This window comes from Chelonia mydas, chromosome 1 (assembly GCF_015237465.2).
Source record: "Chelonia mydas isolate rCheMyd1 chromosome 1, rCheMyd1.pri.v2, whole genome shotgun sequence".
NCBI classification, from domain to species: domain Eukaryota; kingdom Metazoa; phylum Chordata; order Testudines; family Cheloniidae; genus Chelonia; species Chelonia mydas.
Genome location: NC_057849.1, coordinates 119494108 through 119507268, shown reverse-complemented (window position 1 = coordinate 119507268; position 13161 = coordinate 119494108). Strand labels below are relative to the sequence as shown.

Here is a 13161-nt window from a genome sequence, read left to right as displayed (position 1 = left end):
CATCTTTTTCCCTCCCAAAGCATTGCTCCCTGGTGACCAAAGATTATTTTAGTCAAAAAGCTAGAATAGTTTTATTTCATTATTCCTTTAATTATGTTATTTATGACTCTGTATTCGGAAACTACCTCAGACTATTTTGTGGCCATCCCCTCTTATTATCCAAATCTTGACATCTCTAGTCAGTTATTAAGGGAAGCCACTCATTTAGCTCAATGGAACTTTTTACGGAGTTAAGCAAAGTTTTTCTGATGACTTATCAATTCTGTGGGATTTGGCCAGCATCAGTAACATATATGATCCTTAGGGACAGTGAGGTTTATTGTAAAAATTGTTTGTGTGACAGACATTGTAATCACATGCAGTATCTTTAGGGACCATACTGTATTAAATTTATGAATGGTTTATCTATGATTGTTCTCTACTCCATAAGCAAGGTTTACCACAGCTCCTACAGGAACTAAAAACACTGGTATGGTGATTAAGGAGAGACTCAGACTAAACAACTCTAGAGACTAAACCCTTGAGTGGTTTGAATAAACCAATTCAACCTGGGGTTTTCCATAAACCAATTCAACCTGGGGTTTTCCAGGGACTAGGAGACAAAGAAACGGCTTGAACTGACACAATGCCCTCTTTCTAATCCAACAAACAGACGGGACCTTCTTTCCAATGAGGGGGCCCCAGTCCTTGTAGAAAGTCTGGAAAGACTTTGGCCTACTAGGGCCCCCTAAGACTGATCATAGATTCATAGAAGATTAGGGCTGGAAGAGACCGCAGGAGGCCATCTAGTCCAACCCCCTGCCCAGAGCAGGACCAATCCCAACTAAATCATCACAGCCAGGGCTTTGTCAAGCCAGGCCTTAAAAACTTCTAAGGATGGAGATTCCACTACCTCCATAGATAACCCATTCCAGTACTTCACCACCCTCCAAGTGAAACAGTTTTCCTAATGTCCAACCTAGACCACCCACACTGCAACTTGAGACCATTGGTCCTTGTTCTGTCATCTGTCACCACTGAGAACAGCCAAGCTCCATCCTTTTTGAAACCCCTCTTCAGTAGAAGGCTACTATCAAATCCTCCCCTCACTCTTCTCTTCTGCAAACTAAATAAGTTCAGTTCCCTCTGCCTCTCCTCGTAAGTTATGTGCCCCAGCCCTGTAATCATTTTTGTTGCCCTCCACTGGACTTGCTCCAATTTGTCCACATCCTTTCTGTAGTGGGGGGCCCAAAACTGGACACAATACTCCAGATGTGGCCTCACCAGTACCAAATAGAGGGGAATAATCACTTCCCTCAATCTGCTGGCAATGCTCCTACTAATGCAGCCTAATATGCTGTTAGCTTTCTTGGCAACAAGGGCACACCATTGACTCATATCCAGCTTCTCATCCACTGTAACCACTAGGTCCTTTTCTGCAGAACTGCTGCTTAGACAGTCAGTCCCCAACCTGTAGCAGTGAATGGGATTCTTCCATCCTAAGTGAAGGACTCTGCACTTGTCCTTGTTGAACCTCATCAGATATTTTTTGGCCCAATTCTCCAATTTGTCTAGGTCACTCTGGATCCTATCCCTACCCTCCAGCATATCTACCTCTCCCCACAGCTTAGGGTCATCCGCAAACTTGCTGAGGGTGCAATCCATCCCTTCATCCAGATCATGAATAAAGATGAACAAAACCGGCCCTGGGACCAACCCCTGGGGCACTCTGCTTGATACCGGCTGCCAACTAGATATCGAACTGTTGATCACTACCCGTTGAGTCCAATGATCTAGCCAACTTTCTATCCACCTTATAGTCCATTCATCCAATCCATACTTCTTTAACTTGCTGGCAAGAATACTGTGGGAGACCTTATCAAAAGCTTTGCTAAAGTCAAGGTATATCATGTCCACCACTTTCCCCATATCCACAGAGACAGTTATCTCCTCATAGAAGGCAATCAGGTTGATCAGACATGACTTGCCCTTGGTGAATCCATGTTGACTGTTCCTGATCACCTTCCTCTCTGCCAAGTGCTTCAAAATGGATTCCTTGAGGACCTGCTCCATGATTTTGCTGGGGACTGATGTGAGGCTGACCAGTCTGTGGTTCCCCAGATTCTCCTTCTTCCCCCCCCCCCTTTTTTTTTTAAAAGATGGGCACTGTATGTGCCTTTTTCCAATAGTCTGGGACCTCCCCAGATGGTCACAAGTTTTCAAAGGTAATGGCCAATGGCTCTGCAATCACATCAGCCAACTCCCTCAGCACCCTTGGATGCATTGCATCTGGCCCCATAGTCTTGTGCATGTCCAGCTTTTCTAAATAGTCCTTAACCTATTTTTATCACCGAGGGCTGCTTACCTCCTCCCCATACTGCGCTGTCCAGTGCAGCAGTGTGGGAGCTGTCTGTGAAGACCAAGGCAAAAAAAAGCATTGAGTACTTCAGCTTTTTCCACATCTGTCACTAGGTTGCCTCCCCCATTCAGTAAGGGTCCCACACTTTCCCTGACCTTCTACTTGTTGCTAACATACCTGTAGAAACCCTTCTTGTTACCCTTCACATCGCTTGCTAGTTGCAACTCCAATTGCGCTTTTGCTTTCCTGATTACACCTCTGCACGGTCAAGCAATTTTTTATACTCCTCCCTAGTCATCTGTCCAAGTTTCCACTTCTTGTAAGCTTCCTTTTTGTGTTTAAGATCACCAAAGATTTCTCTGTTAAGCCAAGCTGATCGGTGGCCATATTGGCTATTCTTTCTGCACATCGGGATGGTTTGTTCCTGCACCATCAATAAGGCTTCTCTAAAATACAGCCGGCTCTCCTGGACTCCTTTCCCCCTCAAATTAGCCTCCCAAGGGATCCTGCCCATCAGTTCCCTGATGAAGTCAAAGTCTGCTTTTCTGAAGTCCAGGGTCCATATTCTGCTGCTCTCCTTTCTTCAGGATCTTGACCTTGACCATCTCATGGTCACTTCTGCCCAGGTTGCTGCCCACTTCTATGGTCATTTCTGGTATGTTTAGTGTCTGTGTAAATCTGTTTAATGTTTTTATATGTTCTCTGTAATGCTTTTACCTTAAGAATAAATGTGCTTGCTTAGAAAGAGCTGTGTGGTATCTTATAACTTCTCGCAACACACTGTTCACAGCCCTCAGAGAGGTGCTGGTCCTTTGGCAGACTGGCTTACTGGGAATATCACAGTGTAAGGCATGGAGCTGTGCATCCTTAAAAGCCTCAGTCAGAAGGGAATGGAACAACAGGGCTTGCCCAAAGACAGGTGATGGATGGAGATTTGAGATCAGACTGGGAGCTCCTGGAATAGAGTTCAAACTGACTGTGATTGCTGTAGATAAGAACTCAAATTGTACTGTAGTCTAAAGTATTTCAGTGTATGTAATGTGCTAAAAGACAGAAAATGAGAGCAGTAAATTACATTGAAAAGAAATATCCAGTTTATCAGACCTTTTACCCAATGTAAAGTACTCTGACAGTGGCCAGTACCAGATGCTCCAGAGAAAGGTAAGTTACCCCAAACTGGACAATCATAGAATATCTTGCCCAGAGTTGAAGTTTTCTTCCTAACCCCCAAAAGCCGGCTGTTGGCTGACACGCTGAGTCATGATGACTGAGGCAGCAGGCATGTATCTGAATTCTGCACCCTTTAGCATAACTAGCAGAATTCTAGTTACCGTAATAGAAAATAACTTCCAAACATCTATGTTTCTGCAAATTGGCCAAACAATCTGGATTCCATGGCTTGTAAAATGACCCTCTTTCCTGGAGTGATCAGTAAAATCAGCTAGCATCTGCGGGCAGTGACCGCGGTATGTAGCCAGGTGTTCAGACAAAAGAATTTAGAAGTGTTTGGTTTAGGTAAATCTCTTTCAGAAGGGGAGGTGATGAAAATTCAAATTCTTGAATAAAGAGGGTAGCTTACTTGATGTCAACTCAGTGGCACAGGCAACAATCCCATGGTGAACAATAATGAGAAATTATTCTCCAGTTGATATACACCTTGGATCCCCTTTGTCAATATGTACAAAAGGGAATGATAGAGAAAAAGAGGTTTTTTCCCCCCACAGAGAAATAAAGTAAAAATAGAGAGAGACCAAGATGATGTTAACCACCAAAAGAGAAACCTTTTAATCTAAGACATTTTATTCTCAGCCATTCAGATCTCTAACATCAATCTGTTGGGATAAGATGTCTCCAATAGCTTTTCTTACAACCAAATCTTTGACTGTTGAACAAATGGAAGCCTTGGGAATGTAGGCCTTGGTTTTCCAACGCAATTAGTTATTTTAGGTACTAATGTGAGACACCTGAAATGGCACTGGTTTTCAGAGTGCTGAACACCCACCATCTGAAATACCCAGCCCTTTTAAAAGGGTGTCTCAAGTTGGGCATCAAAACTGAGGCACCCCTCCTCCCCCCCCAAAAAAACCCCCCCCCCAAAACAATCACTAATCACTTTTGAAATCTTGGCCGTAATATTATTTAGAACAAAAGGTCCAGATTGGAACTTGACCCCTAAGTCTACAGGAGAATGTGCACTGCTACTTGAGCCAAACACGACATTGCACCAACTCAAACCCTTCTTTGTAACATTCACCCATTCTTCCTGACTCAGAGGAGCCCCTCCTCACAGCAGCCCTGTCCCAGTTTTGATGACAAAATTTGATTCCATACAGGGTCCAGTTTTGATTACAATTTTGACTGAATATAGAAACTACCTTGATGAAACATTTGATTCAATGCAGAATTCCTTAGCAAAGATGCAACAAAGTAAATCAGAAAGAAATGAAATTACTGGAGCCAATGTGCTGAGACAGAGTAAATCACTAGAGGTGGTTCCGAAGAAGCCTCGATACTGAGAATCGTCTTACTGCTCAGCTTTCCCCTAGCCATTACATTTCATTAGGTCTTGTTTATTCTCTACACAGTTGCAAATGGAAATGGAGGTTCCCTTTCCTGTGACCTCAGTACAGCATGCTATTTGTCTTCAATGGAAAAATAAATAAAGCCAACATTGGGTTTTCTACAATGGCTTCAGTTAAACTCTTACAGAATCACAAGAAATAGAATCTAACCTAAAATTTAACTCCAGTGGCAGAACTAAGCCTATCACCATTAGCTTTAATTGAGTAGGAGGACTCGTACCCTGCTGCTGTACTCATATACAACTAAGAAAATGGCACATTGGCCATGTTCTGAGGTTGAAACCCCTGCTATTCCTTGAGTCCTACAAACTGTGATTCAATGTGCCCCCTATCCAGCCTGAATTGGGATATTGGTCCCACTATGCCCTCCCATGCCAGATAAATCAACCCATTTCCCAGGTGCTGCAGCCTTTCCACAGTAGGACGCTTAGGCAGATATTGCAAAACTATCACACTTTATACAGATTAAAAAAAAATCTAAGCTTCATGCTGGCATGGAAGAAATATCTTTGCTGTATATATTTTTTTAAACGTGTGGGAGGCACTTATATACTGTGGTAATGGGTGTTTATATAGGAACCTAGATAGAAAGAAATCTACCCTACCTCCCAGTTACTTCTGACCTCTCATTATCCATAGCACATAAACCCACCCCACCCTGCATATCCACCATGATCTGACCTGGGTCACCATGTCTCCCAGAAATTGCACTCATCCCACAGGCCACTCTCCCTATGACACATGCCTTATTCGTACTTGCACTTTCAGGGAGATGAGTGAGTTTAAGATAGAAGATAGCTTGAGACCAAACATGTAATTTGGGATGGCCTTAAAATACTTTATGATGAAAAGCTTGGCAGGGTCATGGCACAAGAATCAACACTGCTAGGTATTAGAAGTAGTAGTAGTAATAATAATAATAATAAATACATAGCATTTATTTAGCACTTTTCAATCAGTAGATCTCAAAGAGCTTTCCAACCAAGGTCAGTATCATTACCCCATTTCACAGATGGGCAAACTGAGGCACAGAAAGGGGAAGCGTCTCACAAGGCAGAGCCAGAAATGGAACCCATGTCATCAGTGTCAGTCCACTGCTCTATAAATAAGTCACAGTGTCTGCTGCGTGAAATGACTTACTCAAAAAGGTACACTGAAGAAGCAGACCAAAGAGCTCCAGTTCATCCAATAGTGTGAAAACTGGACTCCAGTTCTTATCCCAAGCTCCTTTCTGAATATAGCCCGAGACTGAGAGCTGTGTGGAAAAAAATCCCCGTCATTAAAACAAGCATATTTCTATTCCAACCCCTATTTTTCTAATTCAATATCTTGATATTATTTTCAACAGTCAGGCTGAATTGCATATTAGCATATAATGTAGGCTGCCATTCAGATGCATGTTTTAAAAAAAGTATTACTTGCTCAGACTACTTCTATTTATATAACAAAGTAAATGCTTTTAAGTAGCTTTTGATGCTTTTGTCATCAGAAAAAGACTTTCAATGATATTTTGCAGGTCCACACACTGTAGGCAGTTAGTTTTTAAAATAAGCTATCCCTTTGGGTATTTGGGGAGAAGGATTTAGAAACAGATTAGATGTTTATGTCTGAAAAAAGCTATTGAGCAGGGAGGTTACTACTTTTCATTGATTTTTTTTAAAAAATATTAACGTTCTGCTCTGTCAGTGGTAATATTGTAAACAATGGGGATTTCCAGGTCTATGAATACTATTATTCTTGTCATAGTATAACTTTAAACAGAATACTACATAAGAGTGTGACAGGATAGGATTTTAACTATAATACATCATTCTTATGTGTAGCCTGCAAATTTCAGCACGGAGAAAATATATCCCTAGCAAACAGTATTCTCTTCCAATCTTACTTGTATTAGCAAAGGTAATAAAGAATCCTACTCACTAAAATCTGAATAAACTCCACTGGGAGTGTACTTGTAACATGTTTCCTTACAGCTGGTTTTGAACTAGATCTGCTGGCTAACCAGGGGCTCCAATTTGGGCTCTAAAAAGACGTTATGAAATCCATAATGCAGCCTGCAGACAGTTGTATAATTAGAGTAATTCCTAACTGTTCTACTAAGACCATATTATGCTACAAGTGGAACCGAGTGGCATGAAACTTAAAAAAATAATTGTCAATCTTAAGCACTGGGTGACGCATGATAAGTTGTTCTACTCTTTCCTTTCTAAAGAGATTAAAACGGAATGCAATTTCCTCTGTTTGGTCTTCAGTTGGTGACTCAGATTTGTCACCTACAGAATGTAATATGGGATTTTCTAAGTTCGGACTCCTAGAACTGGCTCTTGCCTAGAGGCTCTTAATTTGGGGGTCAGGAACGTCAGGGCTGGGGTCTGTGTAGCTTATGGCCACAGGCTCCTATCTATCACTTCACAGCTGGGAGGGTAGTGCCACCCAAGCTTTTACTGGTCGTAATTCCCTCGCAGCAGGCTCCTGCAGCTAAGCCAATTTCTTTTCTGAACAGTTAATACAATCCTTGGCCACAAAGAGGCAGCTCATTAATATAAGAGACAGCAAGGGCCAGTGGCTTAAGAAAAAAAAATCAGTTCAGTAATATGGTCTGTGTCATACAGGAGGTCAGACCAATGATCACAGTGGGCCCTTCTGGCTAGGGAATCTAGGAAGTACCGAACAGAGAACAAGGGACTCTCGTGTCAGGGACTGAAACAGAGATTCCTCCTTAGGCTTTGGTCTAATCACCTGACCTTTTTGCTTTAGATTCTCTGTGCCCAATTGTCTATTGCCTTGCTCCTTGTAAAATCATTTACACCTGTGCGAAGAGTGTACACAGTACTAGCATTCTGAGTTGGTAGGGTTTTACACCAGTTCGCACAGTTGTAAATGATCGCAGGCGGTGTAAAACAGTGGAGCATCAAGACATTTTCCATGATATTCAGCCAGCTTCTGTCACGTGATGGACTTCAGTGAGAGCAGAAAGAGCCAATACTGAGTGCTTTTGAAAAATCCCGCCTAACAGTCAGGTTGTATCTGTATATACAAATCCTCTTTCATTGTGCCGAGGAAACTTTCCACTTCAAGAATATCATTGTAGCGCTGCTACATGTCGCACTTTTTTCCCCTTGAGGAACTCAATGAGATGGATAATCCAGCACCATCATAATTCATTGTGTTTTATGTAGTCTTCTCAAAAGGTCGGAGTGCAACAAAATGCAGATAATAACCCATTACCACAATAGATGCAAACGAGCACTACCACTACTGCCATACTAGAGGCTTTAAATAGACAATAGTGATGTTGTGTGGTTCAAACCTACAGTCGGACACAATACTCCTATTCTAATTGATGCAGGGTGAGGGTACAATGCCCAAAATATGCAATATTATAAAGAGAACACTGTAGTGATTACAGTCTTAGCTCATCATGGCCTGCATGTTTTTAACATTCTGAGTTTCCACAGGAAGTCATTTCATCATTCAGAAGAGAGCAGATAAAGAATTACCAGACTTTGAGGCCACTCATTACTTTTCCCTCATTAAGGGCTAAATAACTCAAGTTCTAAAAAGATAGACAAGAGCACAGATCTTTGTAGCAAAGTTGCTCATGTTCTTTGTGTTATAGCAGATAACTTGGCCTTTTCTTATTGCGGAAGATTTCATAACCCAAAATGTAAAATGAACAAATGAAATCTTAATGATACTAGAGCAGGAGGGTAAAATTGTTGATTGTGTTACAGAAAAGGCAGAAGTATTCAGTAAATATTCAAATATTTGCAGGATGATTTATTCATCTTATAGTGAAAAGGGGAATCCTTTCTATTCCATCCATAACTGGAGGCAGGGGGATGTTAAACCGTAACTATTAAAGTTACACATTTTTAGATCAGGACTAAATAACGTGCACCAAAGAGTGTTACAGGAAATGGCCGAGGAACTCTGTGAACCATTAATGTTGATTTTTAATAATTCTAGGAACTCCAGGGAAAATCCAGATGACTAGAAATAAAGCTAACGTTGGGCCAGTATGTAGTAAGTGCAAATAAGAGGACTTAGAAACTGAGCACACAATTTTAGCAGTGAGGGTAATTAGCCATTACAAAAAAACCACTTGCCTTGGGATGTGGTGTATTCTCTATCACTTGAACTCTTTAAATCAAGATTGGAAATCTTTCTAGGAGATATGAGATAGCTCAAACAGATGTTATGGACTCGATGCAGAAGTTACTGGGTGAGGCTGTCTGCCCTGTATTATGCAGGTGGTCACTAAATAATCACCAGGGTCCCTTCTGGCCTTAAAATCTAGGAAAATTTATGAAAATCCATTGGTCTGGAGTTCAACCTTGGAGCAACTGTGGTTATCATAGTAGTAGATATTAGTAGCCATCTTTTAGTTGATGCACTTGGTTTAGCATTGGTGAATTTCTGGGTACTCCCTCCTGTGCTGATATTTTGGTCGTGTAGATAGCTTAGCCCCAGACAAAATCCGTGTACCCAGACCCAAACTGTATGATATGTGGTGCTGTTAAACAATGCTCCATGACAAACTGGAGGTATGGAATCCCCCTGTATTGACTCTATATAACCAGTCACTCCTTTACCCCTGTGGTACATCCTACCCCACTGCAACAAGACCCTAAAAGTAGTGGATGTGCCCCAGATTAGTATATCTGTATGCATGTACTAGTTCTCATTAGTAATAAGCTTTTATTTAAAACTAAAAAAGAAATTCAAAATTCTGATCACGGAGTAACTGTCATTTGAGGTCAAAAGGAGCTACTTGCTGCTGAGCACTGAAAAATCTGTCACAGAAGTTTGAAAATAAAGCCTGGATTTACATATGTTTGCATTTTATTTTGACACTAAATTGTAATATATTCATTTTAAAATCCCTATAACATAAAATTGAAATCCTGATCTGGTCAAAACCCAGAATTAAGTATTAAAGGAGTAGCCTTGGGTATAAAGGAGTATCAGGAGTTAAAGCCTTTTATTGAAAGTCTATGTGTACTATTATAATGATTTGTCAAGTATCTAATAAGGATTAGGTTTTCCTGGAAATAGATTATAGTGAAGTCACTTCCATGGACAGATGAATGCAGGTCCACTTCAGTAAACTAATTAAAGCAGGCTCAGTGTCTATGAATGAATGTCACACTGATCCAGCAACTAACTGAAGTGGAAGTCAAAAGGTATTTTTGCATCCTTCACAACATGACTATTGTGCTGTAAATCTGAAAGTCTATGGAGCTGCATAGGAAAGGTTTGGAGCACAGAACAGGGTTTGAATTAATTACTGCAAGCATTGCAGAACCCCCCCCCCCCCCCCCCACTTATTTTACGTTTCTATGATTAAAAATAGTCAGTCTGTATTCTGGCATCATATGTGAGAGCCTTTTTTTAAGAGCCTCCCTGAAGGCCAGTTCAGTAGTCTAGTAGGTTGCTTAATGAAGGACTCTACCTAGCTCCCCCCATTCCTCTGACTGATGGGAGCTGAATACATTTCAAAGGTGGTATTCCTTTGTATTGGAGAGTAGGTAGAGTTCTGCCACTCTGCAGTACAACCTTCTGGCTGATGCAGGAGTGATGTGGACAGGTTCTGAAGAGAGAGATCATGGTTAAGGATAAGATTTGGTCATGGAGGTTAAATTCTGTGACTTTAGCAGATCTCTGTGACTTCTTTGACTCCAGCCATCAACCCCCCCTGCCCACCCCAGACTTCGGCTTCAGCCCCTGATTTTGTACATTTCCCCTGCATGACCATACCCTGATTTTATAAATTTTGACCATGACTATTTTGTGAATTTTGCTTAATTTTACCGTGACAAAATCTTATCCCTAATAGAGGTATAAAGATGTGAGGATTGGGAGAGAAGCAGGGTCGTATCTGGGGTTCAGAGAATGGAAGTAGCATTGGGCAAATATCCCCAAATTGTCCTCTGCCAATATGCCTGAGGTTATGTTCTGGAGAGACTACCTCTATTGGTGAAAGGGTATAGGACTCCTTTGTGAGGTGAAACTACCAACGTGAGTGCCAAGTAATGCCAATTTTGATGTGGATTCCTGTCAGTCCAGTAGGGACTGGACTGACATCCCAACTTATTTCACGTAGACAACTGGACAATTAGATACTGTAAATACTGACTGATCTGAACCAGCAATCTAAAGGAGAAAGGCTTTGAAGTCAATTAATCCCTCTAGCTGCCAAATTATATCGTTCATATAGCATTAAAAGTGACTAGGTCCTATTACAGTGGCATGCAGCACTGAGTTCTAATACTCCATTTTCTAAATCAATAACTCCTCTGGATCTGTTAGACACACATAAGGCAAGAAACACCATCGTAGCCTGCAGTCTTCTCTCTAGACAGGGATAGTATCGTGCCAGTCACGTTGTTAGTGCTTAAATGCTACAGAGCTTTCCAAAGAGGTAATAGCTAAGGTATTTGGGGAAGGGTGGGGAGGTGGATAAGGTAGAATTTACCAACCTTACACTCTCCTTAGGCCCCATGTCAGGCCAACTTGCCCTTCCAGTCATGGAGGGCTGGATACGTCCTCTGGAGTCTGTCATCAAGTACTCAAAATGAGGTATTTTCTCCCCAACTTGTGGGAAAGCAATACCACCTGAAATTCAGCAGCAGAGTTCCCATGAAAAATTTGACTGAGAAACATGAACATGCTTGAAACTTCTCTTCTAATCATTCTGTTTTGGCAAAATTACTGCAAGTTCTTTGGGAAAGCAACAGAAAAACCTGCAGATCACACAGACAAGGAGGATATCAACTGGCCAAGACTACATGCAATTAGGTAATTCAGGGTAGTTATGAGAGATGAATGATAATGTGAATATTTTAAGATCCTTATGGGGTTAGGCCAAGATTTTTATTTCAAATTGGTTAAGCAGCAAAAACTGACACCAATATAAAAGGGTTAAAGAGAGTCTATGGACCCAGATAACCAGTCCCACTGTACCTGCCGTGAATGCCAGGCCTGGAGGGGGAAGGAAAAGAACCTGTCTCAGTTCAGGGCTGAGTGGTGAAGATGCATGAGGTAGCACTGCCTCTCTAAATGAGGGGAGAATGGCTACACACCTGACAGCTGGGACAGCTGCTGACTGAGACAGACAGTGAGGAGATTGGGAAGCACCCAGCAGTGAGTGAATGGTACTAATTTGATTATAAAGACGTGAGGAGCTAGGCCCCTCCAATTTTACGTCCACCCTGACCAAAGGGACTGAGGATGTAGCAGGATACCACAAAAAGTCCACAAAGGGGAGTTACTCCAGATGAGCCACTATGGACTGTTTGCACTATAGGGGACCAAGACCCAAACTGAAGAGACCGAGGTAGGAAGTATCACAGGGCAGTGGACTTAGACTCTTTGCTGGGAGGACCCGGCTGACATTGCTTCACATAGGGCCTTGGCTTTGGACATGGTGAAAGAGGAGTACCCTGGCTCCCTTACCACACCCCTTTAAAAGTTGAGGTCCAGAGGCCAGAGGGTACCCAGCCTAAGGTGAGGAACCAGGCACCTCTATCAGGGAAGCAAAGGGCTGAAAGTCAGGCGTGCTAGCCCCTACACCACCCCAAACTGAGCTCCTAAATCCATGGGACTAGATTTGCAAGACTGCTGCCTAATCAGCAATTTTGAAATTCTGACCATTTATTTGGGAGCCAACGTTTTAGGCATGCATTTCTGAAAAATCCTAGCTTTTGTTATCTTGTAGCCTAGGTACAGTTGTACAAAGGAAATACACCAAATGAGTGTAGCCAGAGTACCAAACAGAATACTTGCATTTCCCACAAGTTTTGTACAGGTGTAAGTGACCATATATGATGCAGGGCAGAGGATCATCAAGCCCAATATATTCTTAGGAGTACATCAAGAATTCAAAATATACTAATATATACACAAAATATATTGCAGTATTTTTCCTATACTGTAGTGTTTCTCATCATTTACTAAGATAAGTCTATCTCTGCAGATGGATTTTGGCTGTTTCCACAAGAAGGGTAGGAGAATGGCCATTAGGAGGAAGGATAGTGCTGATACCAGTCAGACAGGCGATACTGGCAGTAGAATGACTTCCCCGATTGGGTAAGGAATGTGAGCAAAGCCAAGCTGCAACAGTTAAGATGTTTGTACACCAATGCAAGGAGCCCGGGTAACAAAATGGAGGAACTAGAACTACTGGTACAGGAAATGTAATCAGATGTTATAGGGATAACAGAGACATGGTGGAATTGT

General features: G+C 41.8%; 1 protein-coding gene across 7 annotated transcripts in view; it reads right to left on the bottom strand.

Annotated features, from left to right (window-relative positions):
• Window positions 1–13161, bottom strand: part of GABRG3 (gamma-aminobutyric acid type A receptor subunit gamma3) — a 529680-nt gene that overhangs the window by 443669 nt on the left and 72850 nt on the right. The window contains exon 3 of one of the 7 annotated variants that reach the window (XR_006287805.1): window positions 5928–6175. The exons of the other annotated variants lie outside the window; for them this stretch is intronic. The gene's annotated coding sequence lies outside the window, so the exon portion shown is untranslated. Of the gene's footprint in view, window positions 1–5927; window positions 6176–13161 lie in introns of those variants that run through there. 7 annotated transcript variants of the gene reach the window in all.